Genomic DNA, 12,632 nt, shown 5'->3' on the forward strand with positions numbered 1-12,632 from the left:
GAAAAGTCTCTCGGTCGCGTTACATTGTGGACTAAACCTCGAAATAAATATACTTTTAATGTTATTGTCCTTCAAGAAATTTCTCCATTTGTACCCAGAATAGTATGCTGCATTATCTGATAGAATTGCTTTAGGTTTTCCCACGTGCGTCAGGTAATCACTTGAGAATCTTCGTATTATAGCACTTGCAGTGGCGGATTTTAAAGCATAAAGTTTAACATGTTTAGAAAATATATCGTAAAAAGCTAAGATACATTTGACGCCTCCAGAGCTTGCTGGATGCGGTCCACTGATGTCAGTACACAGAATTTCCAGGGGTTTACTAGGTAAAATAGAATGTAAATCAGTTTTTGTGGACAAATTCTGAGGTTTTGATTTTTGACATATGACACATGTTTTCAGTTCCCTGTAAATTTTTCTTCTCATATTGCTAAAATAACAGTATGTACTGAGCTTCGCTAAACACTTTTTTGTCCCATAATGACCCCAAACTAAGTGTGTGTGCCAAATTAAATTACGTTCAGACTCTTTGGGAATGCATACACACCAGTTAGTAGCATTTGGATGTCGGCGGTAAAATAGCACATCATTGTGTAACTTGTAATACTTAGTCAAAGGATGATTGTGTTTTTCTACCAGTAATGTTATTATTTTATACCAGTGAGGATCAGATTTTTGTAATTCAGCCATGTTTCTGCACATATCCATATAATATTGGTGATACAGCTTGTCTTGCATTAAGAGAATCTTGTAGTCATTTATATTTTCTAAGTCACTGTTGGTATCATTCATACCTTGTGGAAGTCTAGACAAAGTGTCTGCAATGGTGTTGTCCTTACCTCTTATGTACTTAATTTCAAAAGAGTAGTTCTGAAGTGTAACTGCCCATCGTGATAGTCTAGGATGTACAAGTTTACAAGTTAACAAAAATGTCAGGGCCTGGTGATTGGTGTAAATTACTGTATGTTTTCCAAATAAATAATAATTGAATTTCTTGAATGCCCATACTATGGAAAGTGTTTCTAACTCAGTAGTGGAGTATGTACGCTCACATTCAGTTAGAGTGCGACTCGCAAACCCAATAATTCTTATCAGTTCCTCCTCTTTATTCTTTACAACTTGAAATAAGCAACAGCCCAAGCCAGTACGTGAAGCGTCACAAGTCATACAAAAATCTAAATTGAAATCTGGATGGCTCAATATGTTAGCATTCACTAAAGCATGTTTAATTGTATTAAAGTCATTCTGGCACCGTTCCGACCAGATCCAAACTTGATTCTTTCTGAGTAGATTTAGCATATGTTTACTGTTCAAAAGTGGTTGTGGCAAAAAACGTCTGAAAAATGAACATAGCCCAAGGAATGATTTTAACTGCTTTTTAGTTTGAGGGCTAGGAAAGTTTCTGATAGCATCTAATTTACTGGGATCCGGACGTATGCCCTGTGAATTAATGATATGTCCTAAATACTTTATCTCACTGCAACCAAACTTTGATTTTCTAAGATTGGCTGTGACTCCAGCTTGTGCAAATTTTTCTAAAATTCTTTGAAGTGTGTCAACGTGTTCATTCCAGGATTGTGTAGCTATCAGTATATCATCTACATAGTGTGTCACTGTCTCAAATAAATCATCGCCAAGCACGGTATCCAGGGCTGTAATGAATACCCCAGAGCTGACATTCAGTCCGAAGGGTAGAACACAAAACTGATAGGTTCGCCCCCCGAACATAAATGCAGTATATTTCCGAGAATCAGGAGTGATACCCACCTGCCAAAACGAATTAGCGAGATCTATTGTGGAAAAATATTTTGCATCTAGAAATTTTTGTAATTGCTCTTCTAAATTTTCAGGTTTTGTGTGAACCGGTAAAATTATTTCATTAATATCTCGTGCTTCTAACACTAACCTAATGCTTCCATTTGATTTTTTGACAACAAGTAGAGGACTACAGTAAGGTGAGGTGGATGGTTCAATGACCTTCCAGTCTAACATTTGTTTTAATTCTTGCCACACAGCAGGTCGTTGAGATAACGGTACGTTATATGTCTTATGGAAGAAGAACTTGTGAGGCTTAACTTCAATCTTGTACACATACGTGTTGATAACACCTAATCGTTTGGTAAAATCTTGTAAATATTTGGATAACACTTCCTGTAGTTTTATACATTCATGTACACTGAGAGCTGTAGCTTCACTTATCTTATGATCAAGCAATGTTTTCAAGTCCATTAGCTCTGCGTCAGATGAGTGTGTTTGCATGTCTTGAATGTCTTTGTCAAGTACTAACTGAACCTTGTACCCTGTACAGTGTTTGTCATGCTTTAGAGTTCTCCTGTCCAAATCAATAATAATTACCCTGCTTTTATCATTTAAAATACATTTACCTTTGGAGAAGTCTATAATGCAGTCCTTCTCGCTCATAATATCTATCCTAATATGCAATTAGTCACTAAGTTTTGTACAACCAGGAATGGCCATTGTACGGTTCCATTACCTATTTTAACGTTTACAAAAACTTGCTTCGTAACCCTATATGACTTATTACCTAGTGCAGTAGTTATTTTACAGTTCTGGGCAGGAAACTCAGGCACAGGTTCCAATTCACACATCTTTTTATAAAAATTAAAAGATAAAACGCTCACAGCTGCACCTGTATCTAGGATAATAGTAGTTGGAATCCCACCTACTACACCAGTAGTGGATGCTAAAAGAATTTCATTTGTGTTTAAACGACATTGTGTACTGTCTTGTAAAAGTTCATCTGATATATTGTTATTGTGGTTGTATCTTATAAATAAAACAGGTAGTTATTGTTTAGAATTACTCGGCATATCATTATTCTGTTGTTCAAGTGTGGTGTCAAATTACTGATTAACATTGAAGCCGTCCCCCAAGGATTCTTCAGCCACGACCTGGGGCAAAGTAGTGACTATTTCTAGTTTGTTGGATTATCATTTGTACTAGGTACTGACAGAGATTGAGGTTGTGCATCAGGTGTCATTTCTATTATATTCACATTCGGATATTACCTATTATGATCTCCAAACTTTTGCAGTTGTTGTTGCTGTTGCGCATTATAACTTACCTGTCGGTCGTAAGGTATGCTCCAATTTTGACCTGGTGGCTGCTGTGGTAAAGCAGAGTTTGAATGAAAGTACTGATCGTTACGAGTCCAACCTTGATGCTGTCTTGGCTCGTAGTTATTATTATTTCTATTTCTGTTTGTGTTTTTGTTATTGCCTTTGTATCCGTTGTTACCGTTGTAGTTATTACCGCGGTGCCTTTTGTATGGATTGCCGCATGAAATGTTATTACTGTTGTAACTATTGTTTGTATTGGAATACGCGTGTTGATTTTGATTTCCGTACTGAGACAGCATGTGAGTTTGCTATTTTTGTTGTACCGCGTATCCAACTGTGGGCGCGCCAGAATTGTGTTGGCAAGCCGGCATGTTTTGCATACCACTAGTGTAAACATTGTGGCTGCTGTTTTGCCGCGCGAAGCGCTGATCTTCAAGTAACATGTCAACCGAATCTAAAGCTGTTAAAAAATAATCTGAATCGTCATCCGGGATATGTAGGAGTTTTTCTTTAATGTTGAAAGGCAATTTGGCCTTCAACGCACGGAGTATATCTCGCGTTGCGACTGGTTCGTCTAAAAAATGTCCCATGTTCAAGTATTTTTCAAAATATCTGCGTAAGTTACCATTTTTACTGTTAAAAGTTTCAGGTTCTAAAATTTGTCTTCTGAGTCGCTCCTGAACGGATTGCGACCAGAATTTGTTCAGAAAAGCACGCTCAAACTCACTGTACGTGGTACATACGTCAGCTTGACTGTATGCCCAGACAGCTGCATCGCATTGGATGTAACCGACAATATATGAAATCTTTTTCCGGTCACTCCAAGTGCGTGGAAATGCGTTACTAAAAGATTTGAGAAAAATCACCGGATGAATGGTTCGTTTTTCTGGGATAAAAATCTGAAATTGCCTGTGTTTCATTAAGCTTTCGCCTTCCTTTGCATTATGATATGGATTTGTCCCACTGTAATTACTGCTATGTCCAGCTGGCGAGTAATTACGATAATGTTGCTGTGGTTTACCATGATAATAGCTTGTGTTTGTGTTTCCACATCGTGGTATGTGTTGTAGTCGTGGTGTGTTTTGTTCTTGTGTATTTGTCGTGTGCGGTATGTGTGTGTCATACTCGAATGTATATTGATTCCTGAACTGTGCATTTTGACTGATATTTTCGTTACATTCAGACTGTGGTCGATCGGTGAATTGTCTCATGGGTGCAGTGACGGATTGTTTTGCGTCACTGATCAGCTGTTTGTTATTAGTAATGTATTGCGCTACGGAGTCGTGCACAATTGTTGGTAAATTTTCACGTGAGCATCTATCAAAATGTTTGTCTTTGTTCACTACACAATCATGAAATTCTTTATACTATTTTGAAAATGAGCTGTGGCATCAGATTGTAAGATGTCAGTCAGGTGTTGTTCAACATTGTCAAATTTATTCTGTACGTCAGTAATTCGTTTTTCAAGGTTGTCATGTACTGAAGGATATGTTTGGATTTGTTCAGTAAGAACTTCACACGTGACATTAAGGTTTTTTACTTGTGTCTGTAAAAGTGCTACGTCAGTTGTAGTCTTTTCTTGTCTCGTATTAAGCTGGGAAAATTTAGCACTGAGTTCAGTCATCTGTTTGGTCAGTGTGGCGTCTATAAGTTCCACACGCTTACATAAAGTGTCATTACCCGTCTTGAGTGCTATGAGATCAGATTTGATATCGTCATTTTGTGTCTTTAACTGTTCATTTTGCGTCTGTAAGGTTGCCATATTTTCTGCGTTTTGTTTCATTAGCATTTGTAACATGTCGGCAATGTTTGCCGTTTGCAAGGTCTCTGCCCCCGCCGCGTCATTAGACGTGACGTCATGCATTAACATGGGCTCTGATTGAGACTTTGAAATTTTTGTGGTGGAAGGCCTATTGTCAAAATTTTCGTCAACACTTGCGTCAATGTTTGATGAATCGTCACTACCGGTTGCTGTCGTAAAGTCATTTTCTAACATTTGTCTCTCGTCCGAGTCGGATTGCGTCTGAATAGTACGTCTTTGCTGTTCCATTTTTGCGTATTGTTTTCTAGTTATTACCATGCCACACGTGATATATGTTTCAAGAAAATATTTGACACTGATTTTAAAATAAAATGCAGTTGAGCATGAATCGCTCGTAGCAACAATGGCTGTCTGTTAATTTAAAAATATAAACTGAATTTGAGATTATTGGTAATGGCTGCTGGCCATGTTACATTATATCGTACAGAAGTCGGTCATATTGTACACTCGTGTATTGGTATTGTTGCATACGTTATTGTTTAAGGAAAAATACTGAGAATGGAATTTATCACTGAAACTGTTATGCGGAAAAGAAACACTACAGAATTTTACTGAAAAGCTAATACACTGAATTATACGTCTGGTCAAGCCTGCTAATGCAAAGATGCTGCGTCTTACCTTATTTTGCTGGAAGCTTCTTTGCGTCTTCCCGCAAAAATTTTATAATTGGCAAATATCTTCTGATTTTTGTTATTTCTCACATAGTCAAGTCCAGGTCCAGAAAGTTGATTTTTCACATGAAACAAAGAGAACAATGTAACAAATGACAAAATAACAAGTCCGACACGCAGTCGCCAATATAAAATTAATAAAATAAAATAAAATAAAATAAAATATTAATTATTTTATCTGTATGATTGTCTCTCCTATGAGTCGTCAGGTTTTAATTATTCGGTATCAGACGCTTGACAATGGCTTTTTCGTAAAGGCAATGTTACTCGTAGTTGACCGTGAAATAAAACTGAAATAATCGGACTTCGTAATTAAATCGTTTCCAAAGACTGCTGCGGTAGGTGCGGACTCATAAACTAAATCTCAATATTACAATAATTTGCCAGCCATGCCAAAACGTCGTACAGAGGTGATTGTCTACTAAACAAAAAAATTACACAGTTAGTTAAATCAGATATATTCAATGAATAAGCCTACAGTTCACAATCCTACTTACTTTCATAAATATAAATTCTTTTCAGAATCGAGTGCCTAGTATGGTTGCAACTCGCAGTAATTTTCTATAACATGAAATATGGCGGTGTGCCAGACAATAAAATAAAATACGTGCTTCTCGCACCACTTCTACCAGAGCTCTCCTTTCTTAATGAAACATACGAGTAACGTAATTGTGCTTTTGTTTTATCAGCGACACAGCGCTGCAGTTGTGTGCCATAGGCTTTATTTATTTGTCACTGATTATTTATTTAATTAATATCTCGCGTTTCCGAGGAAACTTACGCTCGGCATGCAAATGTGCCTTTATACATAGGAACGTTACTCGATTTAGAAGAAGATGTCATAGAACACATAGTATTTCATAGCGACGAAATTTCTGTGTTAATTCATCAACGTGAGGGAGCGAGGTATGCAGTAAAGAAGGAATAGTGCATCGGAGTGGAGATAGTCGTATCCCAAAGAAAATCCTTTCCATTCCATAGAAACGTTACTCGACTTAGAAGGAGAAGTCATAGAACCCATAGTATTTCATGGCGACGCAATTTTTGTGTTAGTTCGTCAATGTGAGTGAGTGGGTAATGCAGTAAAGAAGGAATAGGGCATCGGAAAGGAGATAGTTCTTTCCCAAAAGAAAATTCTGTTGTTTCCATAGAAACGTTACTCGATTTAGGAGGAGATATCATAGAACCCATAGAATTTCATTGCGACGCAAATTCTGTGTTAATTCGTCAATGTGAGGGAGCGAGGGAAGCAGCAAAGGAGGAATAGTGCATCGGAAAGGAGATAGTTGTATCAAAAGGAAATCCCGTCGTTTCCATAGAAGCGTTACTCGATTTAGAAGGAGATGACCTAGATCCCATTGTATTTCATAGCGGCGCAATTTCTGTGGTAATTTGTCAATGTGAGGGAGCAAGGAATGTAGTAAAGAAGGAACAATGCATCGGAAAGGAGGTAGTCGTATCCCAAAAAAAAAAATCCTGTCGATTCCATAGAAACGTCACTCGATTTCGAAGGAGATGTCATAGAACATATAGTATTTCATAGCGATGCAATTTCTGTGTTAATTCGTCATGGTGAGGGAGCGAGGGATGCAGTAAAGAAGGAATAGTGCATCGGAAAGGAGATAGTCGTATCCTAAATGAAAATCCTGTCGTTTCCATAGAAACGTTACTCGATTTAGAAGGAGATGTCATGGAACACGCAGTATTTCATAGCGCGCAATTTCTGTGTTAATTCTTCTATGAGAGTGAGCGAGGGATGTAGTAAAGAAGGAATGGTGCAACGGAAAGGAGATAGTCGTATCCCAAAAGAAAATCGTGGTGTTTTAATAGAAACGATATTTGATTTAGAAAGAGAAGTCATAGAACCCATAGTTTTTCATCGCGACGCAATTTCTGTGTTAATTCGTCAATGTGAGGGAGCGAGGGCTACAGTAAAGACGGAATAGTGCATCGGAAAGGAGATAGTCGTATCCCAAAAGAAAATCATGTCGTTTCCATAGAAACGTTACCCGATTTAGAAAGAGAAGTCATAGAACCCATAGTATTTCATAGCCCCGCAATGTCTGTGTTAATTCGTAAATGTGAGGGAGCGCGGGATGCAGTAAAGAAGGAATAGCGCATCGGAAAGGAGACAGTCGGATCCCAAAATAAAATCCTGTCGTTTCCATAGTAACGTTACTCGATTTAGAAAGAGCTGTCATAGAACCCATAGTTTCACATAGCGCAGCAATTTCTGTGTTAATTCGTCAAAGTGAGGGAGCGAGGGATGCAGTAAATAAGGAATAGTGCATCGGAATGGAGATACTCGTATGCCAGAAGAAAATCCCGTCGTTTCCATAGAAACGTTACTAAATTTAGAAGGGGATGTCATAGAACCCGTAGTATTTCATAGCGACGCAATTTCTGTGTTAATTCGTGTATGTGAGGGAGCGAGGGATGCAGTAACAAAGGAATAGTGCCTCGGAAATCAGATACACGTATCCCAAAAGAAAATCCTGTCGTTTCCATGAAAACGTTACTCGATTTAGAAGGAGATGTCATAGAACCCATAGTATTTTTAGCGACGCAATTTCTGTTTTAATTCGTCAATGAGATGGAGCGAGGGATGCAGTAAAGAAGGAATAGTGAATAGGAACAGAGATAGTCGAATCCCAAAAGAAAATCCTGTCGTTTCCATAGAAACGTTGCACGATTTAGAAGGAGAAATCGTAGAACCCATAGTATTTCACAGAGACGCAATTTCTGTGTTAATTCGTTAAAGTGAGGAGCGAGGGATGCAGTAAAGAAGGAATAGTGCATCGGAAAGGAGATACTCGTATACCAAGAGAAAATCCCGTCGTATCCATAGAAACGTTATTCGATTTAGAAGGGGATGTCATAGAACCCGTAGTATTTCAGACCTACGCCATTTCTGTGTTAATTCGGGAATGTGAGGGAACGGGGGATGCAGTAAAGAAGGAATAGTGCATCGGAAAGGAGTTGGTCGTAAGCCAAAAGAGAATCCAGTCGATTCCACAAGAACGTTACTCGATTTTGAAGGAGATGCCATAGAACACATAGTATCTCCTAGCGACGCAATTTCTGTGTTAATTCGTAAATGTGTTGGAGCGAGGGATGCAGTAAATAAGGAATAGTGCATCGGAAAGTAGATACTCTTATCCCAAAAGAAAATCCTGTCGTTTCCATAGAAACGTTATTCGATGTAGAAGGGAATGTCATAGAATCCGTAGTATTTCATTGCGACGCATTTTCTGTGTTAAATCGTCAATGTAAGGGAGCGAGGGATGCAGTATAGACGGAATAGTGCATCGGAAAGGATATACTCGTATCCCAAAAGAAATTCCTGTCGTTTACATAGGAACGTAACTCGAATTAGAAGGAGAAGCCATAGAACCCATAGTACTTCATAGCGACGCAATTACTGTGTTAATTCGTCAATGTAAGGGAGCGAGGGATGGAGTAAAGAAGGAATAGTGCATCGTAATGGAGATGGTCGTATCCGAAAAGAAAAACCACTCGTTTCCATAAAAACGTTACTCGACTTAGAAGGAGATCACATAGAACCAATTTTATTTCATAGCGACGCAACTTCTGTGTTAATTGGTCAATGTGAGGGAGCGAGGAATACAGTAAAGAAGGAATAGTGCATCGGAAAGGAGATAGAAGTATCCCAAAAGAAAATCCTGTCGTTTCTATAGAAACGTTACTCGATTTTGAAGTAGATGTCATAGAACACATAGTATTTCATAGCGACGCAATTTCTGTGTTAATTCGTCAATGTGTGGGAGCGAGGTATGCAGTGATGGATGAATAGTGCACCGGAAAGAAGTTAGTCGTATCCCAAAAGAAAATACCTTCGTTTCCATAGAAACATTACTCGATTTAGAAGGAGATGTCACAGAACCCATAGTATTTCATGTCAAAGCAATTTCTGTGTTAATTCTTTAATGTGAGGTATCGAGGGAAGCAGTAAAGATGGACCAGTGCATCGGAAAGGAGATACTCGTATCCCTGAAGAAAATCCTGTCGTTTCCATAGTAACGTTACTCGATTTAGGAAGAGATGTCATAGAAACCATAGTATTTCATAGCGACGCAATTTCTGTGTTAATTCCTCAATGTGAGGGAGCAAGGGATGCGGTATAGAAGGAATTGTGCATCGGAAAGGAGATAGTTGTATCCCAAAAGAAAATCCCGTCGTTTCCGTAGAAAGTTTACTTGATTTAGAAGGAGAAGTCATAGAAACCATACTATACCATAGCGACGCTACTTCTGTGTTTATTCGACAATGAGAGGGAGCGAGGGATGATGTAAAGAAGGAATAGTGCATCGGAGAGGAGACAGTCATGTCCTAAAACAAAATCCTGTCGTTTCCATAGAAACGTTACTTGATTTAGAAGGAGAATTCATTGAACACATAGTATTTCATAGCGACGCAATTTTTGTGTTCATTCGTCAATGTGAGGGTGCGAGGTATGCAGTGAAGAAGGAATAGTGCAACGAAAAAGAAAATCTTGTAGCCCAAAAGAAAATCCTCTCGTTTCCATAGAACCGATACTCGATTTAGACGGAGAAGCCATAGAACACATAGTATTTCATAGCCCTGCAATTTCTGTGTTATTTCGTCAATGTGAGGGAGCGAGGGATGTAGTAAAGAAGGAATAGTGCATCGAAAATGAGACAGTCGTATCCCAAAAGCAAATCCTCTCTTTTCCATAGAAACGGTACCCGACTTAGAGGAAAATGTCATAGAACCCACAGTATTTCATAGCGAGGCTATTTCTGCGTCAATTCATCAGTGTGAGGGAGCGAGGGATGCAGTAAAGAAGGAATAGTGAATAGGAAGGGACATAGTCGTATCCCAAAAGAAAATCCAGTCGTTTCCATAGAAACTTAACTTGATTTATAAGAAGATCACGTAGAACCAATGTTATTTCATAGCGACGCAACTTCTGTGTTAATTCGTCAATGTGAGGGAGCGAGGGATGCAGTAAAGAAGGAAAAGTGCATCGGAAAGGAGATAGTAGCATCCCAAAAGAAAATCCTGTCGTTTCTATAGAAACGTTACTCGATTTAGAAGGAGATGTCATAGAACACATAGTATTACATAGCGACTCAATTTCTGTGTTAATTCGTCAATGTTAGGGAGCAAGGTATGCCGTAAAAGAGGAATAGAGCATCGGAAAGTAGTTAGTCGTATCCCAAAAGAAAATACTGTCGTTTCCATAAAAACGTTACTCGATTTGGAAGGAGATGTCATAGGAACCATAGAATTTCATAGTAACGCAATCTCTGTGTTACTTCGTCAATGTGAGGGAGCGAGGGATGCAGAAAAGAAGGAATAGTGCATCGGAAAGAAAATACTTGTAACTCAAAATGAAAATCATGTCGTTTCCATAGAAACAGTACTCGATTTAGAAGGAGATGTCATTGAACCCATAGTATTTTTAGCGACGCAATTTCTGTGTTAATTCGGAAATGAGATGGGGCGAGGGATGCAGTAAAGAAGGAATAGTGAATAGGAAGGGAGATAGTCGTATCCAAAAAGAAAATCCAGTCGTTTCCATAGAACCGTCATTCGATATAGAAGGAGATGTCATTGAACCCAAAGTATTTCATAGCGACGCAATTTCTGGGTTAATTCGTCAATGTGAGGGAGCGAGGGATGAAGTAATGAAGGAATAGAGCATCGGAAAAGATATGGTCGTATCCGAAAAGAAAATCCTGTCGTCTCCATAGAAACGTTGCTCGATTTAGAAGGAGATGTCATAGAACCCATAGTATATCATAGCAACGCAATTTCTGTGTTAATTCGTCAATGTGAGGGAGCGAGGGATGCAGTAAAGAAGGAATAGTGCATAGGAAAGCAGATACACGTATCCCAAAAGAAAATCCTGTCGTTTCCATAAAAACGTTACTCGATTTAGAAGGAGATGTCATTGAATCCATAGTATTTTTAGCGACGCAATTTCTGTGTTAATTCGTCAATGAGATGGAGCGAGGGATGCAGTAAAGAAGGAATAGTGAATAGGAAGGGAGATAGTCGTATCCCAAAAGAAAATCCAGTCGTTTCCATAGAAACGTTACTCGATTTAGAAGGAGAAGTTAGAACCCATAGTATTTCTTAGCGACGCAAATTCTGTGCTAATTTGTCAATGTGGGGGAGCGAGGGATGCAGTAAAGAAGGAATAATGCATAGGAATGCAGATACACGTATCCCTAAAGAAAATCCTGTCGTTTCCAAAGAAACGTTACTCGATTTGGAAGGAGATGTCACAGAACCCATAGAATTTCATAGTAAAGCAATTTCTGTGGTAATTCGTCAATGTGAGGGAGCGAGGGATGCAGAAAAGAAGGAATGGTGCATCGGAAAGAAATTACTTGTAACCCAAAGGAAAATCATGTCGTTTCCATAGAAACAGTACTCGATTTCGAAGGAGATTTCGTAGAACACATAATATTATATAGCGATGCAATTTCTGTATTAATTCGTCAATGTAAGAGAGCGAGGAATGCAGTAAAGAAGGAACAGTGCATCGGAAAGGAGACAGTCGTATCCCAAAAGAAAATCCTGTCGTTTTCATAGAACCGTCACTCGATATAGAAGGAGATGTCATTGAACCCATAGTATTTCATAGCGATGCACTTTCTGTGTTAATTCGTCAATGTGAGGGAGCGAGGGATGAAGTTAATAAGAAATACTGCATCCGATAGGAGATAGTTGTATCAAAAAAGATAATCCCGTCGTTTCGATAGAAACGTTACTCGATTTACAAGGACATGTCATAGAACCCATAATATTACATACTAACTCAATTTCTGTGTTAATTCGTCAATGTGAGGGAGCGAGGGATGCAGTAAAGAAGGATTAGTTCATCGGAAAGGAGATACTCGTATCCCAAAGGAAAATCCAGTCGATTCCATAGAAACATTACTCGATTTAGAAGGAGATGCCATAGAACCCATAGTACTTCATAGTGTCGCAATTTCTGTGTTAATTCGTCAATGTGAGGGAGCGAGGGATGCAGTAAAGAAGGAATAGTGCATAGGAAAGCAGATA

The sequence above is a fragment of the Schistocerca serialis genome, chromosome 1 (assembly GCF_023864345.2).
Source record: "Schistocerca serialis cubense isolate TAMUIC-IGC-003099 chromosome 1, iqSchSeri2.2, whole genome shotgun sequence".
Lineage (NCBI taxonomy): Eukaryota > Metazoa > Arthropoda > Insecta > Orthoptera > Acrididae > Schistocerca > Schistocerca serialis.